Source organism: Neoarius graeffei, chromosome 15, assembly GCF_027579695.1.
Source record: "Neoarius graeffei isolate fNeoGra1 chromosome 15, fNeoGra1.pri, whole genome shotgun sequence".
In the NCBI taxonomy this organism is placed as follows: domain Eukaryota; kingdom Metazoa; phylum Chordata; class Actinopteri; order Siluriformes; family Ariidae; genus Neoarius; species Neoarius graeffei.
The window spans coordinates 31,445,839-31,455,731 of record NC_083583.1 but is presented as its reverse complement, the minus strand read 5'-3'; positions in this window follow the sequence as shown (position 1 = coordinate 31,455,731).

Here is a 9,893-nt window from a genome sequence, read left to right as displayed (position 1 = left end):
CATTAGTGCGTGTGGCATGGGCAGCTTACACATCTGGAAAGACACCATCAATGCTGGAAGGTACATCCAGGTTCTAGAGCAACATATGCTCCCATCTAGACGACGGCTCTTTCAGGGAAGACCTTGCATTTTCCAACATGACAATGCCAAACCACATACTGCATCAATTACAGCATCATGGCTGCGTAGAAGAAGGGTCCGGGTACTGAACTGGCCAGCCTGCAGTCCAGATCTTTCACCCATAGAAAACATTTGGTGCATCATAAAATGGAAGATACGACAAAAAAGACCTAAGACAGTTGAACAGCTAGAATCCTACATTAGACAAGAATGGTGTGGGTGCAATCAGTTAATTATTGATATTAAGTGATCAAGCTCGTTAAATCAGTCTCATTAAATTTTGAAGGTTAATAATTAAAATGAATCAATCCCATTGAATCATTTACTTTGACTCGTTTGAATTGAATCATACCATAGAATCAGTCTCATTCAGTGAATCATTTAGTGAATCATTTGGTGAATCATTCAATGAATCGTTTAGTGAATCATTTGGTGAATCATTCAATGAATCGTTTAGTGAATCATTTGGTGAATCGTTCAATGAATCATACCATTAATCCTGGTGCTTAATAATAAGTTACCAAACAGCTAAATTATGGTACATTTCAAATTATTACGATCACTTACCATATTACATAACATACGCACCCTTTTTGAATTCTTTGAGAAAATTGGGGACTTCAGATATTGTTCACACAAATAAACAGTTTGTTTAATAAATGAATTTATTATACAAAGATAAAAAGATAAATCAATATATACAAGCCGTGAGGTGTGTGTGAGAGTGAGTGTGAAGGACTTGACCATGTGTTTAGCCTCGTGTTGCTAACTACACGTGGTGGAGGCCTAGCTTGTTGGTAGCTAAACAAAAGAATGTTATCTAAACAGAACAAAGGATTAGCCTCGTGTAGCTAACTACACGTGGTGGAGGCCTAGATTAGCCTTGTGTTGCTAGTATGTGTTTGTGAAAGGCCCTATAGCCTAGCTAAAGTGTGTTTGTTAGGCCTGATGGCTTGCTGAGCACATGGTAGGCCTTGATTAGCTTTGTGTTGCTAAGCAGACAAAAGCGAAGCTGTAGCTAACCCACTAGCTCATAACCATACTGAATCCACTGAAATCTTAATGACATCAAGATGTATAATAATGAGAACTATATGTTAGTAGTAAAGAATAAAAGAGAGAAGCATGCGCAGCCTATCTATTAAACAATTGAGAGAACATAGAACAAAATAAATCAACACGCTGCGTGTTCAACAGTGTAACAATAAACCTGGGTTTAAATTCACACTATTTCAAATAAAAGCAAATTCCTAAGACTATCCTAATTATGCCCAAATGCCAAAATCTTACTTAATCCTGCCTTTAGCAACATATGAAGAACTATTCGCCGGTGTAGTCTCGGGCCTCGCCGTGGGAGCACGTGAGCCGCTCGTGATGGAGGCGGAGAAACTTTCGGGTCCAGCGGAGCACTTGGTGGTTCCCGTGGAAAGCAGAGGGTTCTTGGTCCGAACCTCAGCGTTTGTGAGGAAAAGTCTCTGATCAGAATAAGATGCACAGCGCTTTGAGTTAAAAAGGATTCAATCGCTTCTTAACTTTTAACTGCCTGGGCTGCAGTCGTGACGTCACTTCTAATGCAAGTAAACCGGTTGTAACTCAGGTTGAGTTTAAAGATCGCGCGACTCTAGAGTTTACCTTTGCCAAGGGTAAGGAGATCGCGCTGAGTGATGGATCTTGCAAGAAAGAAGACGTCTTTTTGGGGTGGAGAGCGCCTCTTTATACGTCCAGATCCATCGGGAGCCAGCCGTGAGAGAGCAAAGATGGAAGCGTTGTCCCATTGTTTTATGTTTCCTTGTATGATGACGTAGATGATCCCGCCCACGCGTGACGTAGGTCACACGGAAGTGGACTGGGAATTGTAGTTCTGACACAAGATGGCGGCATGATACCTACAGTCCCCCTTTTGGTCTCAGGGGTATGACGGAGTCGTAGCACTGAGAGGACCGTATCGTATCATCGCCGTGTCCATAGTCCTTGAGGTAGACTTGTCCTGTGCAGTCCATGGTGTCCTGTGAAGACTGTGTAAACTTGTGAGTTCCAGTAAGACAGTTGGAGACAGAGGCATTTTGGGCATATAATCACTATGGGCATTTTGGGCATATAATCACTAACTAACTAGATCAAAACCACATCAAAAAAATTAAACATTGAACATGAAACATGTAGTATTCAATTTCTTATGCATAAAAAAAAAAACAAGAAAAGAGAAGAAATGAAGGAAGGAAAGAAGTATTAGTGTTTGGGTTGGCAAACCTAATCTTCTGGGAAGGTGATAGCAGTGGGGGGTCTGGCTAGAAAGCGTGCGCTACTGCGGCTAGCTGTCGGGGACACAGACCATCTTTATCTAGCTAGGTGTGTAGTGTTATGTATGGGTTGCCTGGGCAGACCCAGTGGATGTCTTTCGTGAAGGTGCACATCTCTAAGTTTTGTGGATTCACAAAAGTGAGGATAGCACTGCCAAGACTATACGCCAGGTGTATTTGCGATGACTACACACTAGTAATAATAGCGGATTTTAGTATTTTATCTACCATGTTATACTGAAGGGTTACTTCTTTGTGTTGGTGAAGTCTGACCGGGAATGTTAGTGTACGCTTATGGTTGAGTGATGCGTACAAGCTAAGTGGACAGGATGGGCCTAGCTGTCGTCCACCCCCTTTTGGAGTGAGGACTGTTCAAAAGGTTTGATTCGATTATCATGGAAATCGATATGAAAGCATTTGATTAGGCCTAGATATCCTAATGTGATACGCGACGGGGAACGGTTTTCCCACGATCGAAAGGTCTCGACCAGGGTGGTAGGAACTTCTCTGAGATTCGGGCGTAGTAGGCTTTGTGTCCTTCTACTCTCGAATCGAGATTCTTTTGGGCACCTGTAAAGATTGACTGTAGGTGGCGTTGTAGGTCGGCGACATGTTGATGTGCAGTGTATGCAATCGCGACGCTCATGGCCTCTGGTTTGTATAGGAGATGCGGGGGAAGAACCGACTCTCGCCCAGTCATCATCCCAAAGGGTGTGACTTCAGTGGCGCAATGAGGGGTGGACCGAATGGCCCTTAGCACCAAGGGAAGTTTCACATCACAAATTTTACCATGGTTTGTGATATACTTTTGCAGCATGCTCACAATGGTTTGAATAGCTCGTTCAGCCTGACCAGAGAATTGAGGGTGGTACGCGATATGGAATTTCGCCTTGACGCCTAACATGTTCCACAGCGCAGCCATTACACCAGCGGTGAAATGGGTGTCTGTGTCTGAGTCGATGGATAGAGGGAGATTTTTGCCACTAGGGGGAGTCGCGATGTCAGGTGTTTCGACACCGGACTCGGTGTGCAAAGACATGAACTGAAGTTCTTCAGAAATTTGATCTCGCGTGGCGCTCGGTTGATCGGTGTTCGCACTGATCTCGTCGCAACGGGTTTGTGCATATTTTGTGGGATTCAACGACTGTGGGGTTTTGTTTTGTGTGAAGTTGACTAAGTTTATGTCGCAGGGCTTGGTTGGGATTGGGTCGCCTTGTGAGAGCCGTGTGTCTGAGAGATGATGGTGAAGACTTTAGCGCACATGAAGTGCGTTTTGTGTGTTTGCCTTCGCCACCAGGGGGGGCCCTACATCCTGACCCTCGCCTGCTGTTTCAGAGGGATCTCCTCCCCCTTTCACGAGATATACCCGTGGTTCCTGGCCTAGTCATGCCAGTGAATGGCCTTTTGCCATTTTTCTTGGGCTCTTTTGTTTTATCTGTTGAGGGGTCTGACGTCTCCTGTAACAGTTCTTTAATCTCAGCCAACTGGGCTTTTAAAGAGTCCAGCTCTGAGTGGAACTCACCAGGTTGGTCTGAGTCACTGTGTTGGTCGTCTCTACCCTTGCTTTTAGAGCTACGGTCGGAACGCTTCTGCCGTTTCTGGTCAGAGCGGGGATGACGGTTTTGCTGCCAACCGTTTTGTTCCCTACGACCCTTTTCATTTGATGGGCGATTGCCATCGTCACTGTGGACTCGCCCTCGGTCCCTCCTGGCCTTACCTTGTCGATTTTTCCACTCACCATTGTGATGGTTCGGCAAGGATCGGGCTGGACCGGAATTCTTCCAGGTGGGTCCTCCTTTCGGTGCTTCACCTCCTAAGGTTAGCGGGGGCTTGTCCTCACCCTGGAGACTAAGGACTCTGGGTTCATCATCATTTCCGTTTGCGGTTTTGACAATGGTCTCCCAGGTCATTTGGGCTAGTCGCCTAATTTCCCTCATCGAATAGCGACCTTGTCGACACGTCAGTGTGACATGGGTCCGCACGCTTGGGTGGAGGTTATGCAAGAAGAGAGATATGAAACCTCTATCTTCTTCCAACCCTGGTGCACTACTACCTTGGAAATAGGCAGTACGTAGCCGTCTGTAATATTCACGAGGCGCCTCAGACCGTTTTTGTTTGACTTGTAATGCACACAATATCGCGGAGGTTTCGTCCGTGTATGGCGCATATTCTTCCCTCATGTAATTGCGAAGTTTCGAATAACTATCGCGAATGTTTGGGGGTAGTGTCTCTAAAAAGGCACGAACGCTACTACTGGAGGTCTTCCAGATTAGTTTAAGTTTTTCACGTGTTGTGGCGTTCGGCAGGTCCATCAGGCATCGATCAATTTCTCGCAAATAGTTATTTACATTTGTTCTTTGATTGTCGGGATCGAATTGTTCGACATCTTTGGCAAGTAGGTCAATTTGCCGTAAACGAAGGGTTTGGTGCACGTCCTTGTGCGACCTTCTTGGCTCTTCTGAGTACTCACTGTCTGAGCTACTCTGGAATCGCTCCCGCTTCGCACGAGATGCGTGGTCTGATTCGTCTGGAGATGGATCAGGGAGACTGAAGCGCACTGACCTAGGTGTGCTACGGGCCTGGGCTCGGGATGAGCGCAGGGCGGCTCCATCCTGGCTAGACGACGACGGAGTCGTGTAGCGAGTTGATGGAGTTTGGCGGGATGTCTGGTTCTCGACCAGATCATTTACGGTGTCCGGTTCGGACGCCTCTTCCCGCTCTGAGCTTTGGCGCATTGTTGGGGGTCTTTCACGCCCCTCGCACTGCTCTTGGGGGGTCTGCTCCTGGGCAGCCCTCTTAGCAACCATTTCGGCTTTCTCTAGCCGTTTGGTGCAATTATCAAGGGAGGTCTTCAAGAGCTCACACTCCCTATGTAAATCATTATTATCGGCTGTCAGCTTGGCGTTGCTGGTGGTCAGCCTTTCAACCTCTCCGCGAAGGCATCTGATTTCTGAATCAGCATTTTGGAAGTATGATAGGAATAGCTTACCTAGTGCCACTTGGATACTAATAGTTGTTCTTTTTGGATCTCTCATATGTTTGTTTGAATTGTCTAGGTTGTTTTGGCATTCACTCTCACTCATGTACTTAATGTTTGCCTTTTCGGAGGCAGAGCAGTGAATGAGGTCTGCAATGACCTCAAGGAGAGACACGTCTTGAGCGTTGTCTTCCATTTTTGAGACATGAGGGGATGCCATTTTACTTAGGCTGGATGTTAGATAATTAATCAAGTTAATTATTAATTTAATCATTATTAATTAACTATGTAATTATGAAGGTTTATTTGGAAATGCTCTCTTATCCTAAGTTGAATAGGTTATGAGTATTGGTGATATGGTTATCACACTACTGTTAACCGTTTTAACACACCTGGGGATATACCTTAGCAGTTGCTGAATTAAACTGAGTTTGTTGTTGAACAATATTCCAGAAGTCAACAAACCAATCTCCTCACACGGGGCACCATTTTAACTGTGGGTGCAATCAGTTAATTATTGATATTAAGTGATCAAGCTCGTTAAATCAGTCTCATTAAATTTTGAAGGTTAATAATTAAAATGAATCAATCCCATTGAATCATTTACTTTGACTCGTTTGAATTGAATCATACCATAGAATCAGTCTCATTCAGTGAATCATTTAGTGAATCATTTGGTGAATCATTCAATGAATCGTTTAGTGAATCATTTGGTGAATCGTTCAATGAATCATACCATTAATCCTGGTGCTTAATAATAAGTTACCAAACAGCTAAATTATGGTACATTTCAAATTATTACGATCACTTACCATATTACATAACATACGCACCCTTTTTGAATTCTTTGAGAAAATTGGGGACTTCAGATATTGTTCACACAAATAAACAGTTTGTTTAATAAATGAATTTATTATACAAAGATAAAAAGATAAATCAATATATACAAGCCGTGAGGTGTGTGTGTGTGTGTGTGTGTGAGAGAGTGAGTGTGAAGGACTTGACCATGTGTTTAGCCTCGTGTTGCTAACTACACGTGGTGGAGGCCTAGCTTGTTGGTAGCTAAACAAAAGAATGTTATCTAAACAGAACAAAGGATTAGCCTCGTGTAGCTAACTACACGTGGTGGAGGCCTAGATTAGCCTTGTGTTGCTAGTATGTGTTTGTGAAAGGCCCTATAGCCTAGCTAAAGTGTGTTTGTTAGGCCTGATGGCTTGCTGAGCACATGGTAGGCCTTGATTAGCTTTGTGTTGCTAAGCAGACAAAAGCGAAGCTGTAGCTAACCCACTAGCTCATAACCATACTGAATCCACTGAAATCTTAATGACATCAAGATGTATAATAATGAGAACTATATGTTAGTAGTAAAGAATAAAAGAGAGAAGCATGCGCAGCCTATCTATTAAACAATTGAGAGAACATAGAACAAAATAAATCAACACGCTGCGTGTTCAACAGTGTAACAATAAACCTGGGTTTAAATTCACACTATTTCAAATAAAAGCAAATTCCTAAGACTATCCTAATTATGCCCAAATGCCAAAATCTTACTTAATCCTGCCTTTAGCAAGATATGAAGAACTATTCGCCGGTGTAGTCTCGGGCCTCGCCGTGGGAGCACGTGAGCCGCTCGTGATGGAGGCGGAGAAACTTTCGGGTCCAGCGGAGCACTTGGTGGTTCCCGTGGAAAGCAGAGGGTTCTTGGTCCGAACCTCAGCGTTTGTGAGGAAAAGTCTCTGATCAGAATAAGATGCACAGCGCTTTGAGTTAAAAAGGATTCAATCGCTTCTTAACTTTTAACTGCCTGGGCTGCAGTCGTGACGTCACTTCTAATGCAAGTAAACCGGTTGTAACTCAGGTTGAGTTTAAAGATCGCGCGACTCTAGAGTTTACCTTTGCCAAGGGTAAGGAGATCGCGCTGAGTGATGGATCTTGCAAGAAAGAAGACGTCTTTTTGGGGTGGAGAGCGCCTCTTTATACGTCCAGATCCATCGGGAGCCAGCCGTGAGAGAGCAAAGATGGAAGCGTTGTCCCATTGTTTTATGTTTCCTTGTATGATGACGTAGATGATCCCGCCCACGCGTGACGTAGGTCACACGGAAGTGGACTGGGAATTGTAGTTCTGACACAAGATGGCGGCATGATACCTACAATGGGTTAACATTCCTATCCCTAAACTTGAGCAACTTGTCTCCTCAGTCCCCAGACGTTTACAGACTGTTGTAAAGAGAAAAGGGGATGTCTCACAGTGGTAAACATGGCCTTGTCCCAACTTTTTTGAGATGTGTTGTCATGAAATTTAAAATCACCTAATTTTTCTCTTTAAATGATACATTTTCTCAGTTTAAACATTTGATATGTCATCTATGTTCTATTCTGAATAAAATATGGAATTTTGAAACTTCCACATCATTGCATTCCATTTTAATTTACAATTTGTACTTTGTCCCAACTTTTTTGGAATCGGGGTTGTAGAGTTCCCTAGTGAGTAGGGAGTGGTGAATGAGTGAGTGATTTCAGACACGGCCATAATGACCAACTGTAGTGCGTCTTAATCGGCCTGGCATGATGTAATTATCTTTGCGTAAATCAAACAATGGCACAGTTTAAGCTGACAATTTTTTTGAGGCGAGCTTCTTTAAGTATTGATGATTTAAGGGCTGAAACAGGCATGGGGGAGGCACACTCAGAGTCCCTACCGTCCCCGAGCACATGGGACAGTGTCAGTAATATGAGGGTCGGTTTCAAAAGAAAGGAAAAAAACACCAGAGCGAAAGTGCGATCAGCCAGCAAGCGACTGAAGGGAGCTCTGTTTCAGGCAGCATAGCGTGTTCAATCCCTGAGGCTAACGCAGTGGCGTCGTTCGGCTCCATCACTCGGGGCTTTAACCCCCGGGTATTTTCACCCTCAAAAAAGTAAGAGATTAATAGAAAAACAACTGATTTGGATGTCATCTGGGATTTTGAATGTTGTAATATAATAATGCAGCTTAGAATTTGCTTTTGTGGTCCTAAAGGCAAGATATGCGAGTGAAAAATTTATATATTTTTATGAAACTGATTAATTTTACTAGTGATATTAAGTCATTTGACACATGCCTCAATTTCCTGAAACATTATGGGTGTTGACAACTTAGAGACAGAAACTTAAGTGAACTGCATAAATTTAAAAAAAGAGCAGTGTAAAAATCAGTAATAAAGAGGTCATAACCTTTGAATGTGTGGGTGATTAAGATTACCCTGTAAAGTCACAGATTTCACCTCCCCAACCTATCAATGCCAATCTCATTTAAAAAAAAAATCCATTAAATTTCATACTTGAATATTTAAATATTATTCAAATTTACTTTAATATTGACAATTTTTTTTCTCATTAGAGCTGCAGAGGGAAGATTATTAATATACTAAGCATGTTCTGAGTGACTCATTGTTTATAGAATTGACACAAGTACAAGAACACAGTGGTATTTTAAAATCATTTTAATTATAAAAACATCTCTGTTGAGATCAATGTGGAATAACCTTTCCAAATGAAGATTTAAAAAAAAAAAAAAAAAAAAAAACATAACATTTTACTAAATGTAGGAAGAGTTTGAACCATGTGTAAAATAAAAAATAAAAAAAAAAAATCTTTCAGAGAGTGAAAAAAATTATACTAAAATTATACTCTTAAAAATCTTAATATTTGATTAAAAAGTTTAGCTGTGTAAAAACCATCAGCATTGTGTTCATGTGCTCTCTCTCTCGCATGCACACACACACACACACACGGCTCCCCACATTATTTAGAAATATATTATGTGGTTGATATAGGAATGAGGACAGGATCAGATGACAATGAGCCAATGAAGCAGTGATGTTTTTTGAGAACATCTTTCTGAAAGTGATGTTTTAAAACAACCGCCAAACATGCTGTACGGTCTGAGTGGCACCAAACTGCACCCCAGCTAAACACGGTGTGTAACACACAGTAAATGAAAAGCATCTGCACATCACACAATACAGCAACGCATTTTACAAACTGAATTCAGAATGTAGATCAAGTATCAGGCCTGAAAAATGTCCGAGTTCATTTACCATCCGCATGAACAAAAAACAAAATAAATTAAAAAAAAAAAAAACCACCACCAACAGCTGCTCACGCTTCATTTAATGATCACTGTTGTGGTGCTTTTATTAATTTAATATTCAACATTCCTAAATGAAGACCAAAAGTGGCTTACGAGGTTTCTCTACCACTTCAAAAACATCATTTTTATCTTAACCCGTAAAAGATCCACATTTCAGCCTGAAGTAAAAGCTGTATGACTTTCTGAACCAAGCCTCACAAAACAATTCTCTTCAACCAGCTTTAATTATTCTCCCTTAAACTCAGAAATGAATTGGAAAGTCACTAATGCATTCAAACTCCCACTTTCTACAGCGTGTGAATTTTAACACTACACCAGTCATAACTGCACTGCAGTGTGTCAAGTGTAAAGCACAGAGAGTGAAGTG